The 13,776-nt window shown below is 42.7% G+C and overlaps 1 protein-coding gene and 1 non-coding gene across 2 annotated transcripts in view; both read right to left on the bottom strand.

Annotated features, from left to right (window-relative positions):
- Mettl24 (methyltransferase like 24) overlaps positions 1–13,776 on the bottom strand; it is a 131,392-nt gene that overhangs the window by 44,473 nt on the left and 73,143 nt on the right. The gene's annotated exons all lie outside the window — the stretch shown is intronic.
- Positions 12,402–12,510, bottom strand: LOC115032285. Its single transcript, XR_003837925.1, has one exon. It is a non-coding gene; the product is annotated as a U6 spliceosomal RNA (small nuclear RNA).

Genomic DNA, 13,776 nt, shown 5'->3' with positions numbered 1-13,776 from the left:
ACACACACACACACACACACACACACACACACACACACACATTCAGACCTTTCATATCAAGTGAGATGTTTTTATTTAACACAACTAAGTGGCAAGGCTTGGGGACAATGACAAGGATAGGTGGCTGCCCCTCTTTGATTTAGTCAGATAATTTAAGCTATCTAGAAAATTCCAGAATATCGAATTTATTACTATACCAGAAGGTGTCAAAATTAGATAACAGAGAGCTTCAGACAAGATACAGAGATGGAGCGTGGGGACTGGGGAGCCAGAAGAAATGAATGTCATAGGGGAAAACCACTGAGAGGTACGGCTCCACTGCTAGACGTCATAAAAATGTCCAAAGAACCTAGATTGTTTCCCGTTAGTGTTAGAGGAGATTTCTACTGACATCATGAAGCAAGCACACGATCACACACCAATGTGCCCATATCTGTCACTGTAGCAAAATCAGTTCCAAAGACACCAAAGGGAGTGCTGGACCCCAAACTCTCACTGTTTCTGTTCCAAGTACTTCCAAGATCCGATCCAGAATACTGACATCCCTCCCCATTTAACAATATCTGAGCAAATGGTTGATCTAAAAAAAATTCACCCATGTTCTGGATATTATAAATAAGGCTGCTATGAACATAGTAGAACATGTGTCCTTTTTACATGTTGGAGCATCTTCTGGGTATATGCCCCGGCGAGGTATTGCTGGATCTTCCAGTAGCAATATGTCCAGTTTTCTGAGGAACCACCAAACTGATTTCCAGAGTGGTTGTACCAACTTGCAATCACACCAGCAATGGAGGAGTGTTCCTCTTTCTACACATCCTTGCCAGCATCTGCTGTCACCTGAGTTTTTGATCTTAGCCATTCTGACTGGTGTGAGGTTTAATCTCAGGGTTGTTTTGATTTGTATTTCCCCAACGACTAAGAATGTTGAACATTTTTTTTAGGTGCTTCTCAGCCATTTGACATTCCTCAATTGAGAATTCTTTGTTTAGCTCTGTACCCCATTTTTAATAGGGTCATTTGTTTTTCTGGAGTCCAACCTCTTGAGTTCTTTGAATATATTGGATACTAGCTCTCTATTGGATTTAGGATTAGTAAAGATATTTTCCCAATCTGTCGGTTGCCTTTTTGTCTTATTGACAGTGTCTTTGCCTAACAGAAGCTTTGCAATGTTATGAGGTCCCACTTGTCAATTTTTTTTTAAGTATAGAATAGAGTTTGTTTAGGGCATAGGAGAGGGTAGTAGAAACAGAGAAAGTCAGAGAGAGAGAGAGAGAGAGAGAGAGAGAGAGAGAGAGAGAGAGAGAGAGAGAGAGAAGGAGGAGGAGGAATAGAGTAGAGGCCAACCATGACCACCTGGACTGAGAGGAGGGAAGGGATGGGGGGTGGGGAGAGGGTGAGAGAGGAAGAGCAAGAGCCATTTGTTGATTCTTGATCTTATAGCACGAGCCATTGCTGTTCTGTTCATCCCCACTTTCTCCCATATAAGTTTCAGTGTCTCTGATTTTATGTGGAATTCCCTTGGTCAACTTAGACTTGAGCTTTGTACAAGGAGATAAGAATGAATCGATTCACATTCTTCTACATGTTAACCACCAGTTGTGCCAGCACCATTTGTTGAAAATGCTGCCTTTTTTCCACTGGATGGTTTTAGCTCCTTTGTTAAAGATCAAGTGACCAAAGGTGCGTGGGTTCATTTCTGTGTCTTCAATTCTCTTCCATTAATCTACCTGTCTGTCACTGTACACAATTGCTCTGTAGTACAGCTTGAGGTCAGACATGGTGATTCCACCAGAGGTTCTTTTATTGTTGAGAATTTTTGCTATCCCAAGTTTTTTGTTATTCCAGATAAATTTGCAAAATGCTCTTTCTAACTCTGAAGAATTGAGTAGGAATTTTGATGGGGATTGCATTGAATTTATAGATTGCTTTCAGCAAGATAGCCATTTTTACTATATTAATCCTGCCAATCCATGAGCATGGGAGATCTTTCCATCTTCTGAGATCTTCTTCAATTTCATTCTTCAGAGACTTGAAGTTCTTATCATACAGATCTTTCGATTTCTTAGTTAGAGTCACACCAAGGTATTTTATAATATTTGTGACTATTGAGAATGGTGTTGTTTCCCTAATTTCTTTCTCAGCCTGTTTATCCTTCCTGTAGAGAAAGGCCACTGATTTGTTTGAATTAATTTTATATCCAACTACTTTACTGAAGTTGTTTATCAGGTTTAGGAGATCTCTGGTAGAATTTTTGGGGTCACTTATGTATACTAACATATCATCTGCAAATAGTGATATTTTGACTTCTTCCTTTCCAATTTGTATCCCCTTGATTTTCTTTTGTTGTCTAATTGCTCTGGCTAGGACTTCAAGTCCTATATTGAATAGGTAGGGAGAGAGTGGGCAGCCTTGCCTAGTCTCTGATTTTAGTAGGATTGCTTCAAGTTTCTGTCCATTTAGTTTGATGTTGGCTACTGCTTTACTGTATATTGCTTTTATTATGTTTAGGTATGGGCCTTGAATTCCTGATCTTCCCAAGACTTTTATCAATGAACGGATGTTGGACTTCGTCAAATGCTTTCTCAGAATCTAATGAGATGATCGTGTGGTTTTTTTTCTTTGAGTTTGTTTATATAGTAGGTTACTGAACAAAATACCCATGGAAGGAGTTATAGAGACAAAGTGTGGAGCAGAGATTGAAGGAATGACCATCCAGAGACTGTACCATCTGGGAATCCATCCCATATACAACCACCAAACACAGACACTATTGTGAATGCCAACAAGGGTTTGCTGACAGGAACCTGATATAGCTGTCTCCTAGATCTCTCTGATATAGCTGTCACCTCTAGATCTCCTTGAGACTAAACCACCAACCAAAGAAAACACATGGTGGGACTCATGGCTCTAGCTGCATATGTAACTGAGGATGGCCTAGTCGGTCATCATAGGAAGAGGCCCTTGGTCCTGCGAAGGTTCTATGCCCCAGTGTAGGGGAATGCCAGGGCCAGGAAGCAGGTATGGGTGGGTTGGTGAGCAGGGGAGTGGGGAAGGGATAGGGGGGTCTCCAGAGGGGAAACTAGGAAAGGGGATAACATTTGAAATGTAAATAAAGAAAATATCAAATAAAAATAAATAATAATAAAAAGAAATCCACCATGACCACTAAGAAGATAAAAAGAGCAACAAAACACACTGTCAGCTATGTCATGATACTATATCTCAATATTTGAACATTGCCCTAAAGTCATTAGCTCTGTCTCACTCAGTAGTCAGCTCCACCAGGAGCAAATGGTGCACTTTGGTCATGCCCTCAAGTTTCTTGCTTGGAAAGTTGTCCTCACTCTGCAGAAACCATGCAATGTGGCTCAGTATGTACTGACTGTTCCAGAGGCATCCTGAAAACACCATCAATCTGACTCTCCCATGCCAGCAGCAGAGCCACCCGGAGGAATTCAGAACTCCCCTCAGAAAGATAATTAGTATCTTCAGTTAATCAGAATGGTAACAGCAAGACACAAAACTTTCTAAGGAAAGAGCTGAGCCAAATGTTTTTGTGGCCAGCCTTTTTCTTTGCCTTGATTGCTAACAGCAACCACAACAGCAAAACTTAGAATAACTGTACCCTCTACTAGTTTTCCAATCATGTTTGGCATAAACATATTTCTTTTATAAAGTCAAGTACAAGAAGGAAGGTAGGTCTTCTAAAGTAGTTTCTTTATAGTCTTACTACCTGAGACTCTCTTGGTGTCTCAAGGCAGAGGCTTCAATTTAAAATAGCTATATACAGCATGCAATTGAGCAAAATATTACTAATTTAAACCAAGTGAGAAAATAAGCAAAAAGTCTCTGTTCTCTTTATAAAACAATTCCTTAGAGAGTTAGAGAATGGAGCCAGTTTCCTAAGAATAGAAAGAGCAGTCTCTCCCTGAGATATCCTCACTTCCTAACAGCATCCCAGCCCAATGGGCACGTTCTTCCTTCACCCTCAAGGCAAGGGAGGAAATCTCTGGTAGAAACATCTCTAAAGATTAGATGAAGTATAGAATATGGAAAATGTTTTTCTATAACTTGAGAACATGTTTTTTTATAACTTGGCAGAGACATACAGAGGTCACCATGAAAAGGTTGGACTCATTAGCAAACTCTCCAATCTTTCTCTATTGCCATCTTGTAGAGTAGAGGGCACAGGAGATCAGGAAGAAGAAAATGGAGTCACAGAAGGTGGGGGTGACCCCTTGACCCACCCATCACTTACCCAGCTTCCACAGTGGCCTGGCTGGCAGGAGCACAAAACAAATCAACCTTAAGATTAGGTTTTTCTATAAACCCTCCCATGGCACACCCAACTTCCTCTTTGTAGCTTATAAGAAGAGTTCTGTTTTTCGACAACGTTTTAATCTCAAATGACTTTTTTATGGGAATATAAAATGATGTACACACTATGAGAAATGTATGGTTGTTCCTCAAAAACAAACAGACAGACAGACAGACAGACAAATTAGGGACTGAGGATCCAGCCCAGTGGCAGAGCTTCTATCTAGCATGCCCTAAGTTCAATTCCCAGCACCACCAAAATAATAACGATTTTTGCTATAATTATAAATTATGTACTATAATATATAAAATAGTTTATATATCTAATATCATCTAGGCCAAATCCAAAATATTTTATAAGTACATATTATTATAAAACGTTATTAATATTATTATTAAAATAGAGCCACCCCATAGTCCATATACATCCAAAGGAGTTGAAAGCAGGCTATAGAGAATCATGTTCATAGTCACACCACCCATGACAGACAGGCGCTAGACACAAATCAAGTGGCTATTGACAGACGAATTGATAAGCTAAATGCATTATACATATAGTGAAATCGCTTTTCAGCTTTAACAAGGAAGGAAGGCTAGGTGCAGTGGCGTACAACTTTAATCCCAGCACTGGGAAGGCAGAGGCAGGCGGATCCCTGTGAACTCAAGGCCAGCCTGGTCTACACAGAGTTCCAGGACAGCCAGGGCTACATAGAAAGACACTTGTCTCAAAAAATAATAAATACATATAAATAAATAAGGAAGAACTTTCTGATACATGTTTCAGTGGTGGAACCCTGGAAATGTGTGTGGTGTTTTAACTGAGAAACGAACACCTCACAGGCCTGGGCACTTGAATACTTGCCCCCAGTTGGTGGCACTGTTTGGAGAGGAAGCATATCCCTTGAGGTGGGCATCGTGAGTTCATGGCTTTGCCCTTCTCCTGGATTGCTCTCTTTGCTTCCAGCCTGCTGTTGATGACGTGAGCTTCCAGCTCTCTGCTCCCACTGCCTGCTGCTTGCCTCCTTGCTTCCCCACATGGCAGACTAGGACACCTCTGAAACCATTCTCGAAAATAAATTGCTTCTTACACAGTCACTTTTAGTCATGGTATTTTATCACAGCGAGAGAAGAGTAACTGATACAGCATGCCAAGCGAAATACTGCCACATACAAATAAGGACAAACACTCCGTGGGACTCCACTTGCGTGAGACAGCAAGAGGATGCCACTGGGACGTGGGGGTGGAGACTGGGGCAGCTACTGCTTACTGGGTATTGGCTTTCTGGAGACCATCACTGGACTTAACACTAACACACACTGCTGAGCCACTTAAGATAGATAAGCGAGCAATTCTCATTCTATATTCACCTGAACACAATTGAAAATAACAAGGCCAGTTGAGTTGCATGTGTCTATTATTCCGGCATACTGGAGGCACTGGTAATAAGACTGCTGTGTGTTTGGGCCAGCCCTACCCTGCTAATAGGCCAGCAAGGCTAGAATGTGGCACCCGGTCTCAAAAACCCAAAATAATAGTAGGAAATAAGAAAATAAATATTAAAGAATGACCTATTTATTAGTACCTATTATTTAAATTAATTGTACATATAAATATGCAATTCTCTTCTTTTCTCTCACATCATAACATAATTTAACCCATCCTTTGGCTTAGATGATATTAAAGTGGAGAAAAATCCATATGCAGACACCTCTGCTCTTCGCAGAGTCTCTATTCACCTGACAGTGTATATTGAGGCTTACACTGGATAGCACCATTGAGGAAGCAGGGAAAGTCGCATGCCCACAGGTTAGTAATCAGCCGCCCTCTGGAGCTCAGCGCTGCAAGGCTGTAGTGTGCCATAAACAGCAGGCAGGGGGAATAATCTCCATTTTCTGGCTCCGCAATGCAGGCATGTGCTATAAAACTAAATTGACATCTGTTAGCAGGCTTGTCACATGGGCATTTTTTCCTGCAGAATCTGGAATAAATTAAATCTTAAAATAAAACTTGGAACAGGGAGGCTGCTTTGCATAATTCCTCCTAATGGTGTGCTGTGTACCCATCACACTGATTTTAAAGGGAAGTGCTAGGGAGAAAAAGTTTCATTATCGTTTTAATTGCAACACTGTTGAATATCACTCCACGCTGAGAAAGCTGTGGGGTTTTTAAGGGTCTTCATGTTCTTAACTAAATAGTAGCAAATGAAACTTCCTTTCTTGGTATTTTCCCTGGATGGAAAAGAAAGCAGATTTAATGTCTAAGTCGACTCTGTCCATCTCTTCTCAGACACCTGGAACTTAACTCATGGCTGCTCTGCTCCGGCTCAGCTCCAGAGACAAAATGGCCATCACAGATGTGACCTGGAAGACTTTGCTCGGGGGAGCCTGGGACAGGCTCAATGCTGAATTTGCTCACCAACTATCACCTCTATTCTCAGCACTCTCTTAAATGTTGAGAGAACCGTTTCCATAAAGCTGTCCTCTGACCTCCTCCCTGCAAATATACACTCACGCGCATGTGCACACACAGCAATAACAAATAAATAAGTAAACAAATAAATAAAATATAAAACCCCATTGCTTGCTCAGGGGTACATGCTCTCAGAGGATTTGCAAGTCCTATGCCTTCTACTATCGAAGGCTTTGTGCTTTTATTAGACACGCACAAAGCCAGCGTGGGGCTGCAGGACTCTCCAAAGGGCACCATATAAAGAATAATCAAGGAGGCGTCTAGAGAACCTCTCCATGTTCGTTTGGTTCTCGTTCTGGAAACTCAAAATGGCAAGGTTCTGAGACAAATCCGCCCACTCCTGGTGCATGCAAACAACAAAAACAAAGAGAAAGCACCCAGAGGCTCGGTCCCACCACGAGGGAAATCGCCGTCATTTTAAGAGGACTGGGCTCCTTCCCATTCCAAGGGCCACAACAGTCCTTACTCTCCGTAAAGTATAATCACTTCTGTGCCTCTCGAATACCCCTGCTTCCTTTTTCTCCCCAGTATGAGTTCGTTTGCCTGCATCACATTCTCCGGTGGTGGTGGATCTTTTAGGCTACATGACCGATCACATTATATATCTTATAACAGGGGAACTAAGCAGACTCGGAGACTGGTGAGAAAGCAGGGAGGACGCTGCAGAAGTGGGCAGTCAGGATCTTCTTGCTACAGGGCCTTACTCACAGCAGGAAGTGGGAGGCTCCAAATGAAAGCCTACGTCATCCAAGCCCTCACTATCCTCAGAGGCTCCTGCAAAGACAGTAAGCTCCGATGCTGTGACAAAAGACCTGACATGATCAAATTAAAAGGAAAAAAAAATAGGCATTCTGGCTCATAGTTCAAAGGTCTCAGCTTATGGTCAAATTGACTTACCCTGTGCTAGCTGGAGAAAAGAGGGAGGGTTCCAAGAACCTCTTCAAGGAGATATTTTCAGGGACCTAACTTCCTCCCCTTCTGGAGGGTTGGTCCTGACTTGCCATTTCAATCAAGTGCTTCTTGCAGTTGGGATTCATTGATTACCGCGTACCTCGCTACCATGTTGGTTTATTTCCTACTGTTTGCCATTGTCCCCATCCAGGTGGCAGCAGAGCCCCAGACCCAGAACGCTATTCCTACAAGCTTGTCACTCAGACCCTCTGCCCCTGGAATACAGTGAGGAGAACACAACCAGGCCACCGACGACTTAATCCAGATGTGCTTAGTTCTCTCCTGGGCAACTTTTCTAGTCTTTTGTCGGTCTGTGCTATGAGTTAAATACGGGGTGTTTTGAAAACGATATTGCAAGATATTGTGCCCCACAGGAAAAAACTCACTGTTACAGATGAGTGAACAAAACTGGAAAAAGGAAAAAACAAAACACTCCTCATTTCTTAAGTGTGGAATTGCAAAGTTCTGGACTCCTGTTTCTAGATGCCTTATCCTCGGGGGTCCACTGCAGATGGATGGAAGTGGAAAGACGTTTCTGCTTTTCCAATTGCAATTCGGAGCCTCGAATGACTCATTACTGTTAAATCACCACTGGCTGATTTCACAGACACACAGAACCTTCATGACTAAATAGTAATTCCACAAGATGAAGCTGCCTTCAAATGTATGGAATGACAAATGACACCCAGCTCATTTTGAAAAAAAAAAAAAAAAAAAAAAAGGAATGCAAGAGAATTTAGGTAGAAGATTGCACTTGAGCCTAAAATAGCCTTTACGGCAACAGAGCTGGTTTTCAGCAAGCTTTCTCACAAAAGCTCATTGGAGACATTACTAATCTCCTGTAGAGATCTGTATGCTTGTGCCTGCTGCTTATTAATGTTGTGCTTCCTGGTATTGCACTAGGTTGTACCAAAAGATGAGGCATTGGAACACTGCACATCCGACTTAGTATGGTACCGGGGAGGACTTAGCATGGTACTGGGGAGCACTTAGCATGGTACTGGGGAGCACTTAGCATGGTACTGGGGAGGACTTAGTTTGGCAAGCTCCCTAGGCTTTCCACAATACTCGGTCAGATGTGTGGAGTGGGAGAACCTAATATAAGGGATCTTAGGTCGGGGGACATGGCTCAGTTGGGAGGACACATCTCAGATGAAGGTTTCAGCTCAAAGGTTGGTCAATAATCATCTAGAACTCAGTCATGCTGGGGCCTTGAGCTGATGTAATGGGCCAGCTGGGGAGAATTTGTCCCAGGATGGCAGCTCAGATGTCAGGATGACAGAAACCTGGTGTCATATGCTACAGGTAAAACACTGACCTATGGCATGGCATTTAGCCTTTGTTCCACATTAACAAGAACTCATGCTGAGTGTGGAAGAAGACAGGAGCTGTGTGGCTCAGTGCTCTGGCTCTGGGGAATGTCACTCAGGTTCAAGTTCCAGCACTGACCATTGCTATTAACGATCCTCAGGTCCTTTGTGTTGCTAAGTAGATTACAGAACTTGCTACGGAAAGCATAGCTCTCCATCTAGGAGCTCCAGCATCATTTGTGTATGTGTGTGTGTGTGTGTGTGTGTGTGTGTGTGCTGGGATTAAAGACATGCACCACCAACTGCCTGGCTTTCCAGCATCATCTTAGAACCTAAGAGAAATACAGGACTCTGGCCCCAGCTCTGACCTCCGCCTTGCTGCCGCTGCCGCCGTCACCGCCGCTGCTGCCATTGCCATCGGTTTAATTAGGTTCCAGTTAGTTAACATCTACATTCCATTTGAGAAATCATGATATGGAATATAATTTTCAGGCATTGTAAACATCTCAAAATCATTCATTCCTGGCATTCTAAATGTTAGGAAAGATAACTAGGGAAGCTGACCCCTGAATATAATCTACCGAAGTCCAGGAAGGTTGAATTCATTTAAAGCACAGTTGAGTGATTGTACGGAGGTGAGGTAGACTCCTGCCACATGCCGTACACAAAACAAAAGGGAGAAAGGCATTTCAAGAAGAGGAAAGGAAAGAACAGAGGCGAGCTCAAAAGCAAGAAGAGTGTCTCATTCACGCCATGAGCAGGACTGAAACCAGGATGACTGCTTTCAGTCTTCAAGGAGGTGGCACCGGATGCTGGGAGTCTTCTGCACAGAGGAGGAGCCTAGACAGAGGCGGGGCTTCTAGACAAAAGCCAGAGCCACTGCCACTGATTAAAGCCAGGGCTAGGGTGGAGTTCCCTAGCTCCAGAAAAGAGTCTGAAATAAATTTCTGACCACCACTGGCTGAAGATCTGACTGAAAACTAGCTACTTTCCTAAGGAGAATTGACAAGAAAGACACCCTAGTAATGGCAAATGAGACATACTTCAGATGGTTCAGTGGCAGGACATTCCCGGCATCATTGAAGGGAGTGGAAGCCCCATATGCTTGTGTAAGATGAGGTCTCTGAGGCTACTGCAAAAGCACTTAGCAGAGAAGGGTGAGCCAACAAAGAAAGAAGAGAGACAAGCCAAACCAAACCCTTCCGCAGAAAATGAGTCAGCAAATCAAAATTCCAACTTGCACACAAGTCACAGGATGAGAGCAAGGGCAACTCCAACAACAAATGGATCGGTAGCCACTCCAAAATTAATTGTACTGAACAGTCTGGCTATAAATGGTGTGTTTAGGATGCTCAGGGGAGTCAAAAATAAGATCTGCCTTCACAAGATGTAAGCAGAGGCACTACATTTTTAAATAAAACATGTACAACTATAACAGAACAGATGGACAGGAAGGATCCCAATTAAAAAATCTTGAAAGTAAAAAGTTATTTTTCTAGTAAAAAAAATATCAATAAGTGGTATAAACTTTGTACTGGATGCGGTTTTAAAAGAAAGAGTTGGAAGCTGCTACTAAGAAATCCACACAGAGTATGATAATAAATGACATTTTAAAAATATGAAAAAGCAACTAAGAGAGAGAGGGGGGGTAGAGAGAGAAGCTCCAGAATGCATCTATAAGGAACTTGTGAAAGGATGTTAGTTATCAGTCGTTGTCATTGGCACAAAACTCCTGGGGCAAAAGACTCCAAATGAGAGAGGGTTTGGTTTTGGCTCACAGTTCTGATGCATGGTTGACTGGACCTCCCACTGCTTTTAGGCCTGCAGTGAGACAGAACTTCAAAGAAAGAACAGGTGGCTGCAAGGGCTGCCTCCTGGCCCCCAGCAAGCAAAAGAGAAAGATTGCAGCAGACCAGGGTCCTAAAAGGCTTCCAGGGCAGGTTCCCAGTGACCTAACTTCCTTCTACTTGACTGCACCTCTCAAAGGCTCCATCCCTCCCGGCAGTGTCAAGCTGAGAACCAAGCCTGCAGTACACCAGTCTTTGGGAATATTCACAAGGTACAACATCCAAGATGTGCAGTATAGAGTCTCTTTCTGAGTGACCTATTCTCCCTAGAAGCAAAAGACCTCCCTAGGTTCTCATTGCTTTCCTAGAGAGGCTAGGCAAACCAAAACTACTGTGTGACCAGTGGAATGTCAAAACTGACATACTCTTCTGTACTTTTCCTTTTTGAGGGTATAACTAATATACAGTGAAGTACATTTCAAGTGTACAGCCCAAAGACTTGTGGCATTCCTGAATACCCATATAAGCCACCAACACATGTCCATACAGAACATTCACACACCTCAAAGTCCCCTGTGATCTCCTGCACCCTTCTTTACTCCTATTTCAGTGGCACCAGGACATGATTGGTCAGCTTCTCACCACTAGCTAATAGGGCTTTTCTTTTCCTAGAGTCTGAATGAGTACAAAATTGTACATGACATTCTCTTCTATCCAGTATGGAATCTGTAAGATGGATTCATGCTCTGTAAGTTACTAAGCTTATTCCCTTTAAAAAAAATTCTAAGCTATATTCAGTCTATATGGATGATATGGAATATTGTTTTTCATATATTCAAACTATAGCCTATTTGTTCAAATGTTGTATTACTTAGTTACCTAACAAGAAGGAACTTAATAGAGAAAGTGGTTTGGGCTTATGGTATTAGCAACTACAATCCATCATGGACCAGAGGGCCTGATGGGGGAGTCATAAGGCTATTTGCTCACATCTGGGGCAGATTGCAGAGAGAGTGCTAGTGCTCACTTGGCTCTCTCCTGCATTCCCTTATGTTCAGTCTGGGTCTCCAGCACATGGGATGGTGCCATCAACATCAGGGTGGGCCTTTCCTCTTCAGTTAATTCTTTCTGGAAAGATGTTAAAGATGTCTCTCCTAGGCAATTTTAAATCACGTTTCGGAAGATAACTACTACCCCTGTTAATATAATAATAATAATGTCAGAACTGATAGCATTAGGGCTATTATGAATACAGCTTACATGAACTTTCAAGCACAATGCCTTTGTGTGGACGTACATGCTCAGTTCTCTTGCTTAAATGTCTAGAAGCAGGCCTTTCGATCTATTAGTAAATATATGCTCAACTGTGTCATTGACTTTCTTTTTTTTTAAATTTTTAATATTTTTATTACATATTTTCCTCAATTACATTTCCAATGCTATCCCAAAAGTCCCCCATAGCGCCCCCCACTTCCCTACCCACCCATTCCCATTCTTTTGGCCCTGGCATTCCCCTATATTGGGGCATATAAAGTTTGCAAGTCCAATGGGCCTCTCTTTCCAAAAAATATGGAACGCTTCACGAATTTGCGTGTCATCCTTGCGCAGGGGCCATGCTAATCTTCTCTGTATCGTTCCAATTTTTTAGTATATGTGCTGTCGAAGCGAGCACTGTCATTGACTTTCTATGACTGTTACAAATATCTGAGTTAACTACCTTTGTAAAGAAGAAAGATTTATTTTGGGGGCTTTAATGCATGCTTGATTGGCTTATAGTTTTGTGGCCTGTAGGTAGCATATCATGGCAGGACAAAGTGGGTTACTTTATGGCCAGGGTGTGGTGGCTTAAACATGCTTGGCCCAATGGAAGTGGCACTATTAGGAGGTATGGCTTTGTTGGAGTAGGTATGGCCTTGTTGGAGGAAGTCTATCACTGCAGGGGTGACCTTTGGTTTGGTGTCTTATGCTCAGGCTCTGCCCAGTGTAGAAAAGACCCTCCTCCTGGCTGCCTGCAGATCAAGATGTAGAACTCTCAGTTTCATCTCCAGCACCATGTCTGCCTGGATGCTGCCATGTTTCCTGCCAAGATGATAATACTGTAACTATAAGCCAGCTTCGACTAAATGTTTTTCTTTATAAGAGTTGCCTTGGTCTTGGTGTCTCTTCATAGCAATAAAACACTAAAACACGGGGCATGAGAGAAGAAGAAGGGTCTGGGGTCCCAGGAGTCCTTCCAAAGGCACACACCTAACACCCTGAAGCCCTCCCACACCATCTTCTAATAATGCCAAGGGCTAGAGACCAAGCTGTAATACCTGGCCTCTGGGGAACACTTCCAATCTAAACTACAGTTCCAACTTAACTAGAAATCGCCATACTCTTCCAAAGCAGCCACTTTTCCACCAAAAGTGCCTGAGAGGTCCTGTTATCTCGTGCTTCCATTGCTGCTTCTTGTCAATCATTTTTGCTTTGTAACTATTGTAAAGCATCTATTTTAGCTCCAACCTTCATTTCCTTGATGACCAATGATGTTGAGCATCTCCTCGTGTGTTTTTGCCTCTATTTATCTCCTTTTGGAAAGTGTCTGTCCAGATCTTTGCCCAGCTCTGAGCTGAGCTTCTGCCTGCTTCCTTTCTTTTCACATTTTAATGTGAACATCCTTTGTTCATCCTGGATGAAAGCTATAAAATCTGATACATTGTGGTAAATATTTTAATCTTAGGTCTCATGTTCTTAGCAATGTCTTTGGGTGAGTATCTTCATGAAACACTACCTTTTTTTTTTTATTAGGTATTTTCCTCAATTACATTTCCAATGCTATCCAAAAAGTCCCCAATACACTCCCCCCCCAGTCCCCCACCCACCCACCCCCACCCCTTGGCCCTGGCATTCCCCTGTACTGGGGCATATAAAGTTGGCAAGTCCAATGGGCCTCTCT

This window comes from Mus caroli, chromosome 10 (genome assembly GCF_900094665.2).
Source record: "Mus caroli chromosome 10, CAROLI_EIJ_v1.1, whole genome shotgun sequence".
Taxonomy (NCBI): domain Eukaryota; kingdom Metazoa; phylum Chordata; class Mammalia; order Rodentia; family Muridae; genus Mus; species Mus caroli.
This window is presented reverse-complemented; position numbering and strand designations above follow the sequence as displayed.